Source organism: Cupressus sempervirens, chromosome 10, assembly GCF_028749045.1.
Source record: "Cupressus sempervirens isolate cs-2001-9-10 chromosome 10, ASM2874904v1, whole genome shotgun sequence".
In the NCBI taxonomy this organism is placed as follows: Eukaryota; Viridiplantae; Streptophyta; class Pinopsida; order Cupressales; family Cupressaceae; genus Cupressus; species Cupressus sempervirens.
The window spans coordinates 637,398,002-637,417,598 of NC_143127.1; the positions used below are offsets into that span (position 1 = coordinate 637,398,002).

Below are 19,597 nucleotides of genomic sequence, written 5' to 3' on the forward strand. Positions count from 1 at the left end.
GCACTTTCTTTTAACTTTTTTGGCAAGTGACATATGATGGGTCCACCAAAAGGGAATTTCTGATGATTAAGTGGATGTTTAACATTAGGGTTTCAGGTTATTAGTGAGAGTGTTCATGTTGCCACCCTCTCCTAGGACTTTGAGTATAGGACTAATGTTATCCATAGACTATTTTGAGTAATGGAAATTGTACCCCAACTTATATTGGCTAGGGTTATAGGTTAATCAAAAGGATTCCTTGATGGAATGGTACATGTGTAGTGATGGACTCATCGAGTACCCCGTCAAGTATCGATGCATCATGGAAAACCCTAAGGGAAAGTATTTAACCATAAGTAAGAAATAAGTTGATTAATTTGAAAACCTTATTGAGGGAGTCTTGTACAAATATTACCCCTATGAGTGGGTGTGTGGAATATGGAATACGTTGTTTTGTTATTATTATTAGAGACTTTACAAGTATTTTATAAGAGTTTTGAATGTTGTTTTATATGACCAATAAGTTTTAAGAAATAATTGACCTTGGAAAATGTAACCACGTTAGAGTTTTGGATTGAGCTTCCCTTTTAAAATGGTAATCAGACAAATAGGTTACGATCCCTGTGTATGTATGTAGATGATTAATCTTTATTTAAATAAGAGTAAATTTTGGAACAAGTCTAGACAAGGTCTAGCATAAGATGAACATTTTTTTTTAGTTGTGCGACTTTCGAGAGGAAGTCAAAGGCTAGTGGAGGAGGATGTAAGGTTCCTCATCAAATGTACTTATTAATATGAATTTCCCTATTAAATCTATTAGAGGAGAATTGAATGGATATGAAGAATATGTTTTATGTTATGAATATCTTAATGAGATTGAGAGTAGTTGATACATCCCTATGTAATACTTAGTGTTTCGAGAACTACTACATTAACTAAATTGTTTAAACATTGAAATTTCACTAATGATGATATGAGACATTTTCACCTGATGATAAGGGTGTTGATTTTGGTATTCTGATGATTAAGTGTTATGCTTCAGATAGTTCAATATTATTTGATTGGTGTTGTTATGATGATTAGGTATATGCATGCCTAATGATGATTATTCTAGTATTTTAATCTAAATTAATGGGTAAGTTATATTCTATTGATTTGGTGATTTCTGATGATTAAATGTGAGTAGAAATGAAATAAACAGTTAATTTATTTGAAAACTGGATGTTTTAATTTATGTAATTTCCCTGATACATTATATACATATATGCATGTGATTTTCTTGTGCTACTAATGTGTCCAATGAGTGTACAGATATTTTAGTCGAGAAATGTACTGGACAAATGAAACTAAACCCTATGTACCGATTGTGGAAACTAGGGTTGAATCTGATGAAAGATACAAACCCCATTGTTCGTATTTTATTTGTGTCATGGAGTGAATGAATGTATCAATCTATAATATTGAAATGTTAATGTTTCGTAATAGTGGTTCCTTAGTGTCACTTGACACTCGTGAATTGTATATGGATTTCTAAATGATAGTTAGGATTAACCGTGTAACCTAAAGATCTAAGTCGGACTAGGTTAGTGACCTTTTTGCTAATCAATGAGTAATCAAGGTTAATCACCCCTAATTAGGATTAGTGAGTTATCTCCATTTTGAGGGTTGTTAGTAAATCCTAAAATATTCCTAGCTTTTGATACATCTCTAATTTATCCTAAAAGCCTAAAATCATTAAATCTAAGTACCTAAGGGGTATGGGTATGGGTTGGGGACATTTTCCAGCCCCTTAGCCCCTTTGGTTGACTTTTATGGTTACTCAAAAAGTCCATTTTTTCTTAAGTGCGAAAATTGATTGCTTCCTTCTTGAGTTGGTGACGTTAACTCCACCACAAGGTTTACCTAATGTCTAGTTGAGTTAGGATCATATTTAGAGGCATTTTTTGAGAAGTTTTGGTCTTGCCCAATCTCTAGTTTTAGAGAGAAGTTTTGAAGATTGAAGGAAGGAAGGAAGAGCTCATCTCAAACTTTTTCATGTTACCATAACCTTATTGTGGAGGTAGGAGTTCTTCATCCCTGTTGTTCATGCTTGGCTCATGCTTATGTTATTGTGTTTTTCTTTGGTATGCTTGTATGTATGTTGGGTATGTTTGGGAGGGATTGAAACATGCTTTCTTGAATGCTTTTCCTTCATGTTTTAGTTTATTTTTGAAGAGATCTTTGTGGGTTTTTTTGGCATTACTCACCCTTTGATAGGGAAGAAGTGGCCATGTATGGGGGAAGGGCTTTAGTTGGACCCTAATAGTGTAGAGTCTCTTCTCATGATGAGAAGAGAGAAAGATGGTAGGGTGTTATGGGCCCCTACTTGTCATCAAATACCATGTTTTGAAATTGTGAAATTTGAAGAAGTGAAGGAATGAAAATCTTAGTTTTCTTGGCCTTGAAAGGGCATTTGGTTAAGTATGAAAGTTCTTGATATTTTAGTCTCGAAAGGGCTATGTTATGGTATTGTGGTTGACGTCTCCTATTGGGAAAATTCACCTTCTCCCTAGTTTGGTTCTATGTTGAACCTATTGTGTAAATTGGGATGGGAATGCATGCTTGATTTTTTTCATGACATGTTTGATTGGTCTCTGAGTTCGATCTCAGCTTCTACACACTAATACATTTGGTACCAAATTGCAATGGCACTATCATTGCAATTTGGTACCAAATGTATTAGTGACATGATACCCTCGATGCATTAAACTTATTGGAAAGGATCTCTTATGAAGGACCTAGAAGACAATTTATTTGAATTTTAACATTATGTAAAAACATATTTAAATTTTGATCTATTAGAAATGATGTCAGGTTTTCTTACTAGTTCTTTCTTGATAGAGCTTTGAACCAAGTTGATTAATAGAAGAGAAAAGATTGAGTATTTTTTCTTGGATTGTACCTATGTTATTGCAGTTCTCACATATGTGCATTGATGAGTAGATAGACTGATGATGACCAATTATGCATTTTCATGTGCAATCCTGCTACAGAAGGAATACTATAAATTTCGTTGAAATTCTCCATTCAATATGTGCTTAATTGGAAATAAAAAAATATCCTGTATTATTGTTAATACACATTATTCGATTTCGTAGTTAACTTGGCATTTTGGCAATTCAATTAAAAGGTAATAAGATAGCATACACCACCTTGCATTAAAATGTATGACAAAGAAAAAGAAATAGTTGAAAACAAAGAAAAAAAGACACTTAAAAAAAATAAGGCTTGCAAAAAAAAAAAACTCCCCAGTGCCGAAAAGCTCTCTAGACTTTGTATGGGGAGAATAATTATTCCCCTTTGACAATAGAGAATATTCTCTATTCATATTCTTTTAGTTTGAAAATTTCAAAGATAAAATAGAGAAAGGAAATATCTAAACAATAGAAATATATATAAAATAATAATTTTAAAGAGAGGATTATCCTATATATACACTATGGAACCTAACTACTTAACTTTATGTCTTAACTCCTAGTCTATCATATTCTTTCCAAAAAAATTTAAGCTCATAAACTCTATCTCACTCCCTCCATTTTTGACATCTTGACATGCCTTCGACTGACCTTAAGTAGAGCTCGTACCCCCTTGAGATCTATCGAGTCAGCTGACCTTTCAAATTTGAGGCAAAGGATTTTAGTATGGAGCAAGTTGTTCTCGCCCCTACGCATCAGACTTATATCTTGGAGGGAATTAGAGTATAAGGCTTAAAGCCTTTGTTGAATAATATCTTAACCTTGCCACTTTATTGGACAAGAGAATTTAGCATTAAATTTTGTCCTCATGCATTGATCTCCTTGGCAAGCGTTGACTAGAAAAGGATTGCCCTCACGTATCCCATGTGTGTCTGACATGGCAGTGGGTTGGAGGGGCAAATAGGTAGTGTGCAGGTTTAAATTAGGTTTGGAAATTCATATTAGTTTGACTTTTAGCACTCCACCTTGCCCCAAGTATACATGGAATTACCTTGGGCTATGATCACTGCTCTTGCCCTACATTTTTTTTTCAGACCTTGGCCTATGTGGCAACTTGGGAGAGCGTGAGGAGATGGGTGAGATGGGTAGATTGTAGTGGGATGGATTTTTTTATATATAATTTTAGTGAGGTTGGGACAGTAGATCTTAGATGTTAGTAGATTTTATCATGTTGCTAGGTTAGTTATTGTATGTTTTAGGTAATTTCGTTTATGTATTTTAAACTTTAGTTTAAGTTAGTAAAGTATTAAATTGTGTTAAAATTTCATAGATTTTAGAACTTATTGTTAAAGGTTGTGCTTAATGTAATTTTGCGTTAAAATTAATTTGTGAAGTATAAATTTTAATTTGTAATTGTTAAATTAGAAATTTGGTATTCTTTAGGGTGTAGTTAGTATTAGTTAACACTTTATTATAAAGTGGTGTCACTCTTCATTAGTTTAGGAATAGTTATATTAAAGTGGTAGTAGAGTTGTTGAATTAGTATATTGTTTTGAATGTTTAGATTTGTTTAAAATTTAAGTATTATATATGGTTTGAATTAGTTTAGTTTTATTTTAAGATTTTTTTTTATATACTTGTTTTTTAATGTTAGTTTTTTAAATAAAGTGTTAATTAAAAATTCATTGTTGTACCTAGGTTTAGTTGTTTTAGTTAGTTTTAATTTTACAAAATTGATATGTTATTATTTAGTTTTAGGATATTAATTAGATTAAATTTCAAAGGTCTTAATTTAAATCTACTACAAATTTGACAATGTCAGAATAATAGTTTGTTGTATTAATTAAATTATTATTTAACATTAGAGCAACGATGGCATTAGTATGTCAGTTGAAACCAAGTCGAGTTTTGGTGGTTAGATGTTTTGTTTGTGTTGATTTAATGAAGTTTATTTCATTTCATGCTAGTTGTTATTTTTAGATAGATAGTTCTATGATCATGAGATTTCTAAATAATTAGAGTTATAATTATTTTAGATTGTCATTAGAAAAATTCAGGTATATTGATTATTAATATTTTGATTACTTAATGTTTTAATGGATAATAATAAATGTATTAAATCTATTTGAGCAGACCTCACCTTCTGATATTAAGATTGTTGGGAAAGATTATAAAGTTAATTTAGTATTTTAGTAAAGTTTTATGTTTTAGGAAAGAAATATCATTATTGGTTAATATGATGTCTAAGATAAGTTAGTTAGCATGTTTTAACTCCGTCTTAAAACTGATTGAGATTTATTATAAGTAATTGTATTGTTCTTAAATAGAAAGTTAGTATGATTGTATGTTAAAATGTTTTTAGTAAATGTTGAAAATAAAATAATATTTAAAAAAAAATTAAAAAATTAAGTCAGATTATTAGATCAAATTTTAAGTGTTGGATAGTTGTTTAATATTGCGAATTTAAGGTAATTTGACTTATTCATTTTATTATGATGGATTACTTTAAAATAAGAGTAATAATGAAACAAATGTCAAAATCAAAGTAATTACGAATGTTCAAATTTAGTGATATTTTCTTCTCATTGTGATAAACTTTTATGGAAATGATAGGACATCATTAGGAGATCACATACTTGTTTCTCATTATGACTATACACTATCATGGTCAAATAAATATATCAATCTTAGTAGTGTGATCAAATTTTAAAAGAGGAATTAATTATTATGGTTTTAAAAAAAAAAAAAAAATTGGTGTGATTTTGCCCCAATATTTTGGGCATGACACCTTTAGCAGCCGAGAAAATATGAACACTATAATCTAAAATTGGTTTTCAATGCTTGGGGATCCAAGCATGAAAGTCAGAAATGGAGGGCTAGAACCCCTGAAAATGAAAGATAGCAGCTAAGGAAGAGAATGCCTCTATCATACTATAGTTTTTATCAACAATTTCTTGATCTAAAACAACCTTTACAGGATTAGAAACACTCATAGGTGAAGCCTCTTGGGGACAAAAAGACCTAGAAGAGAGACCAATAGAAGAGGCAGCACCATGCAAACTAAACTCAAAGGTAACAACATTAGCATAGGAGGTTGCCTTACCACAAGGGGAAACAACACCAAAATCAAGAGAAGACCTAACACAAAAAAAAAAAGTCAAAGTGACTGCCATAAAGCTAGACACAAGATTAGAAGCCAAAGTGACCACAAGAGCTAAAGGAAAATGTGAGAGCCAGAGCTAGATGTATGAACCAAAGTCAAAGCTAGGTGTAGGAGCTAGAGTTGAAGCTGAACCCAAGCACATGAGTAGAAGCCATAGGAGATGAATTACATGTTACCACTCTTCTAGATTTAATTTTCACTCCAACTTACTCCCATTGATCTTCTAGATTTTTTTTTAATTGTAATCCTGCATGTACTTCTTGTATAGCATGTTTCTTGGTTTGTTTATCTATGTCATTCTATTCCTATAATATTCAACATTATGACCAAATATGTTGCATGTATAGTAATAGCCCATGAAGTTTTATTCCTTTGAGGTGTTTGATGTTCTTATTTAGAAATATCTTATTCTATTTACATATTTATCATAGATATATAAATATCTATGGAAAGATGTTTTTAAGAAAATATTTCATTCTTTACTTCTACACATATTCTCCATATGTTCTAGTTTCTAATAGTTGTAGCAAATAGGTTTAATTCAAAAATATTATTTCTTGACTTGGCTTGACTAAATTAATATTAGGTAGACTTGTGTCTACCTACTTATCCTATACTTGTTTAATATGTTTATTTCTTCTTTTTTCTTCTTGTTAGCTCTTGATTTAATAGATTTAAAAATAACCAAGAAGCCAAACCAATACATATAAGTCTAGAAAATTCCTATAATGGATGCACTTGATTGCAAATCTTGGGCCAACTATAAGCCATAACTCCTTCATTTCAGGCTTTGCAAAACCTAGGTGGATTAACCTTGAGGTTCTAATATATGGCACTAGTGTAAAAACATAAAATCTAAACCTATTAACAAAAAATGAAACACTTATATCTTGTGATACACATGCAATAACATAGAAATCAAATAGCTACAAATCATAACCTATGAACCCATAAGCTAAGTAAGAGCTAATTCCTTTCAACCCACTACAAAATGTGAAAAATTGAATTGATTTGATTAAGAAGATTTGTGCAAATGACCTTCATCTTAGCTTGCATATTATTTAGTGATCAGTGCCTTATCCATTGCAACATAAAGTTGTTACTAATAGGATGGCATAACTTGATTGCCTTAAAATTAAGTTTATCAACTAAAATCCCCAAACTCCATTCTTACTAGCATCCCTACCATACACCCAAAAACCCTATCAAATCATGGAAGCATTTACTTAACTCCTTGAATTAAAAGCAACAGTAAATTTGGCACATAATTCATCCAAGCTATCATAAATTGAATGAACCTTATTCATTCAATCACAAAGTTAATAGCACACGAAGAATTTGGAGACAAAATAAGAGAACACAGATAATTCATTATAAATCCCCTTTTGTATTCATCCTTGGAAAGATAGAATGCATTAACTGGTAACATTGAATGAAATTTAGGATACATTACATGATCTATCATCAATTTTCATTATCTCAGTGAAATAATACATGAGATGAAACTAGAAACCTACATAAGAATGGATGTGTGGCCTTCACTACTAGAGCTCTGCTCAATAGATAAGAAGTAAAACCAACCAACCACCTGGTCTCATAGTAAAAACTAGAACTCTACTAGTCTCATAGAGAAAATTGCCAAAAACCTTCAATGAATGAGAGAAAGAAAGATATAGTAGGAATAAATTCCTGAATTTTCTCTACAACCACCATGTATCCACTAGGAAAACTTCCTCAAGAAGTTAAAACCTCTCTTTAATCTCTACCAACAAATGGTAAATCAAATCCTGACTCATTTTTCCTCCTAAAAGAATAAAATATCTTTAGCACTTGATGGAAAAACATAACTGATTGCAAAAGACAAAAATCTCTAAAAAGTTCCATCAAAAAGTATGCAAATTGTGAAATACTAGAGGCAAAATGCATCATTGTCCACCAAATTTTGAACATACTAAACCAACCAAACATATCAAGTATATCATAACTAAATTTTGTAAGTACATTGATGAAATCATTGCCTACAACTAAACATCCCACTGGAAATACAAAACCCCCTATAGCATGCACTAGTGACCACCTATGTAAAAACTAGATCTAGAAATGGATAGCTCATCTCTTACTAATTCCAATGGTATATTTGAGTCCATATTTTGGTTCGATCTCACCACTCTAGCAGCCATTTGAAAAACTAGCCATAGGCTATAGAATGAGTTGTTTAAAAGAATAAAATTAGAAAGTTTTCAAAAAACACTATAGCACAAACTGTTGATGTAAATAAGTATTTACTATTTATACTTACTTAAGTTTACTTAGGTTAATGCATTTTTTTATTTATTAGCATCCTAGGAGTATGTGTCTTCTTGTGAGTTGTTATGTTGACATCATAGGAGTTCACACCTCTTTTATGCATATGGTGTATACAACACAAGAGTTAGCACACTAATTAAGAACATAGTGTCTACAACCTTGTCATTCTTATTCACTCATCTAGAATGATGGATAAGGCATGTTCTTAGTTTTCATGATGTTTATCTTATCTCCTAGTTCCTTCTAGAGACATTCTAGGTGCTTCCTAAGAGGCCTTTATATAGACACTACTAGTGTGTTGTACATACTAAACAAAGCAATGTATGAGGACATACTCTAATTAATTGATCATATCCATTTTTGGTCTATAGTTGTGCTTGTGTTTGAGTTCTTAGATCCTAGGTGAATTTTTCCCTAAGAAAAATTCTTACATTGTATTAGAGCTTGGAGATTTTTCCATCACATAGCCATTCGAGACCACTCTTGCTTCAACACCTCAATCTAAATCTAGAGTATTGTAGAGATTGTGAGTGTCTAGAGCTAGATCTGACCTCACCATTGCATCTAGAAAACTAATTCATAGAAAATCAGCTATAATGTTGCCTACCCTGGGCCATAGTTGATCATGAGGAAATTCTTTTTTGCAAACTGGCACCTGAAGGCCCAATTTGCAATTTCAGTATGATCATTTTAGATTTGTACATTTAATTTTTAGATCTGCATTTTTTTCATCTACATCTTTGCCATTTTTTTAGATCTACATTATTTTCTAGAAAAAAAAATTGGCCATCGAGCCATAGGAGAGATTTTTTGCTGATGAAGATTTGTGCTTGCTGGTGCAAATCAGATATTTGTATCACATTCAAAAAGTCAAAAAAACCCCAGATTGGATTTTTCTCATACAAACTAGACATTTGAGGCCAAATCTAGAGCCATTTGAATTTTGGAGGCATGACAGCGATTCAGGAAAAATAATAATAGGGGTGATTTTCAAACAATGATATCTCCCTCATATAGACTCCTTTTTGCAAGCAATTTTTTTTATTTTAGCATAGGATTTCATGATCTACATATTGGTGCAAGAAGTTTTACATCTCTATTCTTGAATTTTTCTACAACTTGAAAATTCCAAATTTTGCCACTTCAAATGCCTAGTATGGGCTCATCTAGACACATAATCAAGTTCTAGTTTTTTTGAAAGTGCATTTTTTTTTGTCTACTTTCTAGATTTGCAATTAGATTATAGGTTCTATGGAAAGAAATACTACTTTTAGAAATAGACTCTAAATTGGCAAGTGGTAAAGTGGTAAATTGGCAAGGTACACTTTATCTTCTAGTTCCAACCTTAGGTGATGAATTCTTCATTGACATTTCAAGTCTATTGATGGAGTCACACATAGAAAATTTGGAGGACTTCTTTGATGATCTATCACTTCTCTTTTTTGAGGATGATCCTTCTAAAGTTATTGTGAGGGCCCACTTTGACCTTCACGTCCATTCTCTACATGATCAATCTTTACTGGTTGGCATGATTGTGGATACTTATGTACAACAAATTTTGGAGGTCCCTTTGTCATTTGAGAAGATTGTTGGTTTCTTAAAATGGGTTCTACATCACTCCTTTTTTGATCTGCACTTCTTCCCAGTACTATTAGAGGGAGCCACCATCAATATTGGCATAGGGACACTTGAACAAGTTTTAGAGATACCATACATCATCAAGATTCTTTCTCCATCTAGGGGATGCATCTCCTTTTTACCCTTGGATTTGTTTCTTCCAAAGAGGAGGAACATCATTTAAAGGTCATGGATTAGCTTCTACATTAGATAATTTCTCACTGATCGGCACACTACCTTTAGGGAGGGGGACTACCTTGTCTCTTTCTTCTCCCTTTTTTGGGGCGGGGGGGGGGGGGTTCCTCTTAGGGAGATTTGTCCTTCTCCATTTTTCTCTTCTATATACTAGATGTATGTCATAATGAAGGGGGGGGGGGGGGGTCTTGATTTCTCCATCCATCCATGCATCCTATTTTTATTGGGGGAGGATTTTTCCCATGAGTTTTTCCCTCTTTCTTTGCTTTGTGAGAGATTTTCATATCATTATGTACATGGGTACCTAACATGGCGTAGTAGCTAGGACCCATCCTACATTGCATCCTAGATTTTTTTAAGCTTGAGGGGTAAAAGCACAGATCTGTGTCACCGTTTGTGATACAAAAACCTGTTTTGGTCAAATCTCATTTCTCTATCAAAACTCAATTTTTTTCAAAAACTAAAAATACCCTTTTATAGATCTTAGATTCGATATCATCATTATATAAATTTTTGAGTGTTTTGATTAGTTATAATATATTATAATCTCAAAATATTATAAGTCGATGTTTCAACATTTCAGAAGATGCTCTCTCAAAAAGTAAAAAAAAATAGTAAATCATATCAAAAAAATAAAAAAATTATATTTATCACTAGAGGAGAGAATCCTCTTCACGAATATGTAATTTTTTTCAAGAAGGTATAGATTTGATAGAGAAGTTTTGACAGGAGGAAAAAACTGTTGGATCTTGACAAGATCGAACTTGAGTACTTATAACAAAGAAAATATACATCAAAAATAATTATTTCTTTTTTTGTTCACTAGCTATACATGTCATCTATAAAATATTTTCAAATTAGAACAAAAAAAGATGATTTGCATATAGTTGTTTGACGGGAACTACATTCTATATTTTTTATAGTTAAAAAAGGGACTTCAAAATAAAATAAAATGAATAAATTCTTAGTCAAAAAAATTATAAAAATTATAGGCATAAAATTCATACAATTCTACACATTTCATCAGTTTACATCATCTTCATATTTTAAACACAAATACCATTTTTTTTGTTATTAATGTTGAACTGTCACATTCTGATATCACTTTTCTTTATAAAAGGTGACACAGGTTTGTGCTTTTACCCTGAGGTCATTCCCCTGAGTTGCACATAAGAGGGGGTGTTCGTGTAAATAAGTATTTACTATTTACACTTAAGTTTACTTAGGTAAATACATATTTTTTATTTATTAGCCACCTAGGAGTATGCATACTCTTGTGAGTTGTTATGTTGACAACAAAGGAGCTTGCACCTCTTTTATGCACATGTTGTCTACAACATACGAGTTAGCACACTAATTGAGTACATGGTGTTTACAACCTTGTCATTCTTATCCACTCATCTAGAATGATGGATAAGGCATGTACTTAGTTGTCATGATGCTTATCTAATCTTCTGATTCCTTCTAGAGACATTCAAGGTGCTTCTTGAGAGGCCTTTATATATAGGAACTCCTAGTCTGTTTGTACGTATTGAATAGAGCAATGTATGAGGACATACTTTGATTAATTGATCATATCCATTTTTGGTCTACAGTTGTGCTTGTGTTTGAGTTCTTAGTTCTTGGGTGAATTTTTCCCTAAGGAAAATTCTTACACAAACTATAGGTTTTTAAAATTATAATTTTGATTCTTTTATATGAATACCCACTTTCATTTTTTGTTTTTTTTGAATAAAATATTAAAACCTTTGTATTTGATCTTAGAAGTCCATCCAGGCAGCATATGTGTGCCATGTGTCAAAAAATGATTGGCCCCTTGACCACTGGTGGGTCCCACAATTTTTACTAGTTTATAAGATTTTTGGGAGGTCGCCATGTCTCTACCAGTGAAACCCTCCCATTTTTTGGTGGTGACATGGCAACCATTAGAATTAGGCATTTTTTCTAGTAAGCTCCTCTATCCAGTCAAAATCATTGAGTTTTCTTCCACATGGCCATAGTGGGCTCCTCCAAGTAACTACTGCCTTTTGAAAGACATTTTCTTAAAGACAACAAGCCTATTGTATGTTCATATATTTAAAAAACTTGAAAGGCCATATTTTGAGTGATGTGGGACAAAGACCCCTTATACATCTTTTGTTTACACTCTATTTTTTCCTTCTTTTCTCAATGTCAGGCCTACATTCACAATTTTTTTTTAAAAAAAAATTGTGGCTCCTCACTCCAACTAGGAAGGTGTCCTTTGCATCTACCTTCCTTACATAGACCAACTAAGTCCCCTTTGGCTTGCAGCTTCCTCAAGTTTTGATACTATCTCATTTGTAGAGCATTTATGTAAACCTTATTTCTCACTTAACCATGCCCATCTTCTTGTTAAATAGATTACCAAGATTGAGCCTGTGTGACATGGAGATAATTTCAAATGCATTCATTGCCATTGATGGTTTTTTGTTTTTCTCTATCATGAGATGTTCTTCCAACTAATTGAAAATGGCATCGATATCATCCAGATTTAAATCCTCTTCCTCTTTAAACTTAGGCAGCTTATAACCTTTCTTAAACCATTCATTTTCCAAAATCTCAAGTATTGCAATTCATGTCTTAGGATTAGGATCTAAAATCCTTGTGATAAATTTATTCACACTTGTAGAAAACCAAATAAATATTTTTATATAATTTCATGAGATTTTAATCATCAAAAGGAAAATTTACTGCCATGAAAACAAATAGGATAATACCACATGACCATAAGTTTGTTGTTGCCCCATCATATCCCCTATCATTGATGACTTCAAGGGCAATGTTGTTGGGTGTTCCACAAGTGGTGTGAAGTAGACCATTATCCCTAACTTGCTGAGACAATGCATTAAGGAAAAAGCCAGATATTTTCAAATTCCCATATGTGTCCATAAGCAAATTTTTTGGCTTCAAATCTCTATGATAAACACCTCTACTATGGCAATAATCAATAGGATTAATAGGTTGTAGGAAGTATCTCCTTGCTTCATCTTCCTTCATTCTTCCATTTCTAGTATCACTGCATATTCTAAAAACCACCTCCAATCTTTGGGCTACAACTTCCACTAGACTCCCTTATAGATTGTTCTAAATTGAGACAGCTCCCCTACTTCATTCTTCTTTTACCACACCTTATGTATTTAGAATTTTTCTTTAAAATTTTGAAACTAATATGGAGCAATGAATGATATGGACCCTTGCATTTAAAAAAAAAAATGGTAGTGTGTTAAGGAAAAAGAGATGGGTTTCATCTTTCATAATCATCAACTGTTGGTAGTCCATTTTCTCCAAATGGATTTATCCATCTACATCATCTATGACTATCAAATTTTGCAAAGAATAAATCATTGGGTGATAGAAAAGTATGAATGTCTTCCCTTACAAACATTAGCTTGGAAATGTTCTGTATAAAGGCAATATGTATTCATTGCATCCTTGAGTATGATTTACTTGGCATCATCACAAATAAATTTCCAAGATGAGTATGATTTCACTTTTTTTTTTCTTCTGGAAACACTTTGAAAAGAAAGTCATTACCCCTTAAAACTATATTCACTAGATTGAAATCAAATTTCACCCATACTCCTTTTTGATCTAAAAAGATGTTGAAATTCCTTTTATAATACTTGACCATATTTGAACAATATTCGTAGGAAGTTATTATTCTTGATGATAAGTGCCTATTAGATCACTCTCCTAACCTAGAAGATTTCACCCCTTTGATAATCTGGTAAATTTAGTTGGGCCCAAAAATGGGTTCAGCTAAAAAAAATTTCATTTTCGAATAACTGATATTCCAAAATGATCTAATGAGCATCCTAAATTGATTATAATCAGATTTAATTCTTATTGTATCACTGAAATATCAATCAAAATCATTTTAACTCCTTTTACCAACTATCAACATTGTGCCAAGAGGTCCTTTGACTGGCTTTAAAAACTAATCCAAACACCTGAGTAGGTCTAAAAGTAGGCACACTAATTCTCTATTTCACATACTTGCACCCTTTCAAGTCTCTTCTCTTGAAGAGTTCCCAGTCAAAAGATATTGAGTATCAAAGTTTCCTTTTTAGAATTGCCTGCAAGAAAACATGTTAGAAAAGTATAAAACACATTCAGATTTGGCTTTTAAAATAGGGAAAAGTGACACTTGGGGGCATGAAAACTAGGGCATTGGTTCATTGTCATGAGGAAAACATAAATCTAGAATTTGGGATCGTGAAAAATAATAGGACGCATTTATCAAACGGTTAAAATTGGCTACTCAAAATTTATTAACTAGAAACAGTGGAAGAAAAGTATTTTTTGCCAATGGAATGGACTTGGGAAAGTGTGTAGATGGATTTGTCAAGATTTGAAAATTGGTAAACTTAAATTATTTTCAAACTAGAATTAAATAGTACAATCCATTTGATCTCATTTATTATGGATTTTGAGTTATGACATCACAAATAGGGGTACCAATCCATCTACCTTCCTTGACACCAATAAAAGATTATAAATTGCATTCAGAATCGCATTTGAAAACTCATCAAATAGATTCATCATAGACTCAAAATTGAAACATTGTAGGTCTTTGACCTCTATAATGTAACACAAAAGGAATTTTATCATTTTAGTCAACTAGATCAAAATTATAATGAATCAAATAGGGCCTCCTAAAATTATGAACAATATGCATTAGCACAACAACAATAAATGATCAACTTTGAGTAATTCAAAAACTAGTCAAAATATATTGAAATTACTTGAAATATGAAACATATTTTCTTTGGTATGTATTCATCCAAAATTTAACTTTCCTATTCAACAAGTTACTATAAATCAACATGCAAGAACAACACATAAAAGGATCAACACATAATATAGTGATTTACGTAGAAACCGGATTTGGGAAAAACCACCAATAACATGCAACTCAATAACACACTGTTAAATGTGATCTAGTTAAAGGATTTATCGACCCTATTAGAAGTGGCCCTAGTTAGAGGACTTTAGAACATTCACTTGGAATGCCACCCTATTAAAGGATTTACAAATGTCTATTAAACCAACCTAAGTCCATAGGATTTTTATATCTAATACAATTGCTAGAGAGTATTAGAAATTCTTTAACCTGATTACAACATACAACTTATCTTGTAGATCTCAAATCACTCTTCAGCTCTTCACATTGCCTGGCCTTCAATCTCTACAACTCTATCAACTTTCCCTCCTTTAAAGCCTAGTCTCCTTGAGTTTGCATGCTCAATGTACCAATGCAACCATCTCTTCTTGATTTCTCATCGAAGCAGAGTCTCTGTGCTCTATTCTTCCTTCTCCTAGATGTCTTCTCCTTTGAAACCCTTTTAGCCACTTCAAAATTCGGCACTCTAGTAGCTCTTTCTTCTTGGTCTATGACTCCTTAAATAGAATTCTTGGAGTTTCTTTTCCCACTCAATTCTTCCCTTCTTTAATTTCAATTCAAATGGATTAGGTAGGGTTCATTGAATCTAACCCACATTATGTTTCTTCTAGAAACTTCTTAAATAATTCTTTTAAATTAGCCAAAAATGGTTTACATAAAATTCTATGCCACCAACTCATCATCCTTATCCTCCAACTAATTTGAAAGATTCAACGTAACAACTTTGTCAGCTCAGATTTGGCGAATCTTTGACATTTCCAATAATGCCACAGCTTGGCACTATTGAAATACTAGTGTTCAACACATACTGTATTACTTGACACCTACTAATATTTTTGGATGCTCAAAACTTGAAGTTCACTTGGCACCTACTAATATTTTATGATGCTTAGCACCTAAAGTTCACTCAGCACCTAGTAAGATTTTCTGATGCTCGACACCTGTTACTTTGCTCGGCACTTGAACTTCACTTGACACACACTAGATTTTACATTTTCTCAGCTCCAACTGAAAATTTTCTTGGCTTTAACTAGCTTTCTTAGCACCCACTAATAAACTTAGTTTAACCTTTGTAGTCAACCTTATTACAACTTATTCCTCCAATGTTTCTAAGTGTGACCAGCCTCTATATCTTCAAGTATGTTATCAATACATCGTTTAACCACTATCTTAACTGTTCATTGCACTTCATTACAACATCATTACTCAACCTTTCCCTTAGGTGCTCTTGTTACATCTTATTGATCAAATCCTCTTCATCAATCAAATAAGTGATAGTGCTTGAATCTTATAAGTAATTGTCATTCCTACAAATAGAAAGTTTGACATCAATGACAAAACAATGATTGAAAAACATTCTTTTTATAAAAATCTCCCTCTTTGATCTTCAACAATGACATTTTCAATCGGATTTCTAACATTAATGGATTCCTTCATCCTATTATTTAAGTGATTATTATGATTGAATGGATGCACATTGTAGTTTCATTGCAAAAATAAATCTTTTGAAAACCATTCCCTTAAATTTATTCAATGATCCACCTATACATCTCTTAAGAGAAAACCTCTATGTCTATTAAAGGAACCTCTTTATTTTCTATTATAACAGATATGATAGCAAAAGAAACATTTCTTTTTCTTCATTACACCTACAATCATATTATTATATCTTGCATTGCAATATCAAATACATATGTTCCCATCTTCTTCTTTTTTCATGCATCCATTTTCCTCAAAATAATGTACACAATGGACATCTTCTTTTCAACAAAATAATACTTCAAGAAAAAATGGGAATTGGGCTTTACCAAACAATAGTAGAGCTATTATTGTAAAAATACATGGCTCCAAGACATGGAGGAAGTTTCCTCCCACATTTCACAAAGGTACATCCTTTTTGCTACAAAAGACAAGGGATCAACCCTAGTTCTCCTTGGATCCAAGAGCAAAAAACCTACACAATATTTCAAGCAAGAACCATGGAGGCTCACCTCCCATCCTAGGTTTCTATGAAGCCACCCACCGAGTAGGAGAATCAAGTCCAAATGGGATACACTATGAGGCCTCACCTCAACCCATCATAGCATAGTTGATATATTATTATTTTGATACTCATGACTTGATATGTTGAGACACTATCAGATACATTGAACATTATTATTTTATCTTATGTTGTGTGATGTTTTACTTTTAGATGTTTAATTATGTTATGTAATGTTTTACGAACATGTATATTGTTGAAGTAGTGTAGAAAGTGAATGTAGAATTAGCACTTCGATTATGCAATTTTAATGATTAAAAATATGAGTAAAAATGAGATAAACAACTAGTTATTTGAAAGATGGATGTTTTAATTTATGTGATTTCTCTGATAAGTTTTATATTTATGCATGTGGTTTTCTTGAGCTACTGATGTGTGTAATGAGTGTGAAGGATATTTTAGCCAAAAAATCAAATGGAGAAATTGAACTAAACCCTATGTACCAATTGTGGAAACCAAGGTTTTCTATTAAAAGACACAAACCCCATTGTTCGTATTTTATTTATATCGTGGATTGAATGAATGTATCATTTTGTAATCTTTAAGTGTTAATGTTTTGTAGTAGTGATTTTTCAGTGTCACTTGACACTCATGAATTGTATATGCATTCTAGCATTATAGTTAGGGTTAACCAAGTAACCTAAAGATCTAAGTTGGACTAGGTTAGTGACCTTTTTTCTAATCAGATAGTGGTCAAGACTAATTACCTTGATTAGGATTAGTTAGTAATATGCATTTTTGAAGGTTGTTAAAAAGTCCTAAAATTTCCAAAAATTTTGTTAGGTCCCTTATTAGTCCTAGGAGCCAAAAATCATGAAAAATTATTAGGGTATGGATATGGGTTGGGGTCATTTTCCAACCCCCTAGCCCCTTTTTCTGACTTTTATGGTCACGCAAAAATCCCATTCTTGCTTTATTGTGAAAATTGAATGTTTTCATCATGAGTTGGATAACTTTAACTCCACCTTAAGGTTAGCCTTATGACTAGTTCAGTTAGAAGACTCTAGAACTTTTAGACAAGTGGGGGAGTTATTGCATTTTGGAGTTGGTTGAGTTAGTATCTTATTCAGACGCAAATTTAAGAAAGAATGAGTGTTCACCCAACCTCTAGTTTTATAGAGCAATTTGGGATTGAAGGAGAAGGAGAATGAAGGGAATCTCATCTCAAATTGTTCCATTACCATAACCATATTGTGAAGGTAGGAACCCTTCAAGCTTTTTTAGTCCATGTTGTGTTTCATTCTTAAGTCATTCGATTTGCAAATGTATGTTCGTGCATTTGTTGAATATGTTTGGAAGGGATTGAAATGGGGTTTTATTAAATGTTTTCCCTTTGTATTTTTCTTTGATTTTTGAAGGGATTGTAGGGGTTGTATCGGCATTACTCACCCTCAGATAGGGGAGAAGTGGCCATGTATAGGAGGAGGTCTTTAGTTGGACTCCAATAGTGTAGAGTCTCTTCTCAGGATGAGGAGAGGGAAAGAGAGTATGGTATTATTGGCTCCTGCTCATCAGCACAAGCCATGTTTTGAGTCTTGGAATTTAAGAAATGGAAGAACATAAGTTCTCGAGTTCATAACTCCAAAAGGGCACTTGTTATGGTGTTGTGGCTAATGTCTCCTGTTGGAAAAATCCGCCTTCTCCCTAGTCTGGTTCAATGTCAAACCTATTGTATAAACTTGGATAGGAGTGAATTTTTGAAGTTGTCTTCATGTTAAGTTTGATTGTATCTTGGTCAATTTTCATTCTATCCATAATCACCATGATGTGTTGCAAACTTGGTAACGGTTTCCTTATTGTGGAGCCAAGAAGGAAATTTAGAATTGTTATTGAAATTCAGTTATCTTAGGAGATTTCTCCTCAAGATAGAAATCCGATGTAAAAATGTTATATTTAAACTTATTGTTGAAATAGAAATGATGTCAAGTTTTCTTCCTGTTCTTTTCTAGTGGAGCCTTTGAATTAGGTAGTTCAATAAAAAAAGAGTAATATTCCTTCATATGAGTTTCTTCTTGTTATTCAGTTATATGTATGTGTGTATCAAAAAATGTATAACATGATGTTTCACTCTTTCTATGACATACTTATGTTTTGTAATCATATTCATTTGATTTGGATTAATTAGATCAAATGATGATAAACAATTATGCAATTCAAGATTCAAAATAGGTTAAAGAAAATTTCATGTTATGATTGGGACTTCAATTTATTTTAATGATTTTTAAGAGACAAAATAACCTTACATTATTGTTTAATAAATTATTAAACTCGATGATTATAAATCGATGCTAGAGAAAAGTAAATAAATAATATTTCCCTTGATTAAATAAATATGGTTTACATAAATCCAAATTGAAAAAAATATATATACCTCCCTTATAAAAATTTAAAAAAATTGTTTCAAAAATCCATACTTA

General features: G+C 32.2%; 1 pseudogene; it reads right to left on the minus strand.

The window, feature by feature from the left end:
• Positions 1-12,472: 12,472 nt before the first annotated feature.
• The window catches only part of LOC149535437 (CBL-interacting protein kinase 33 pseudogene), a 33,953-nt pseudogene continuing 26,828 nt past the window's right edge, over positions 12,473-19,597 (minus strand).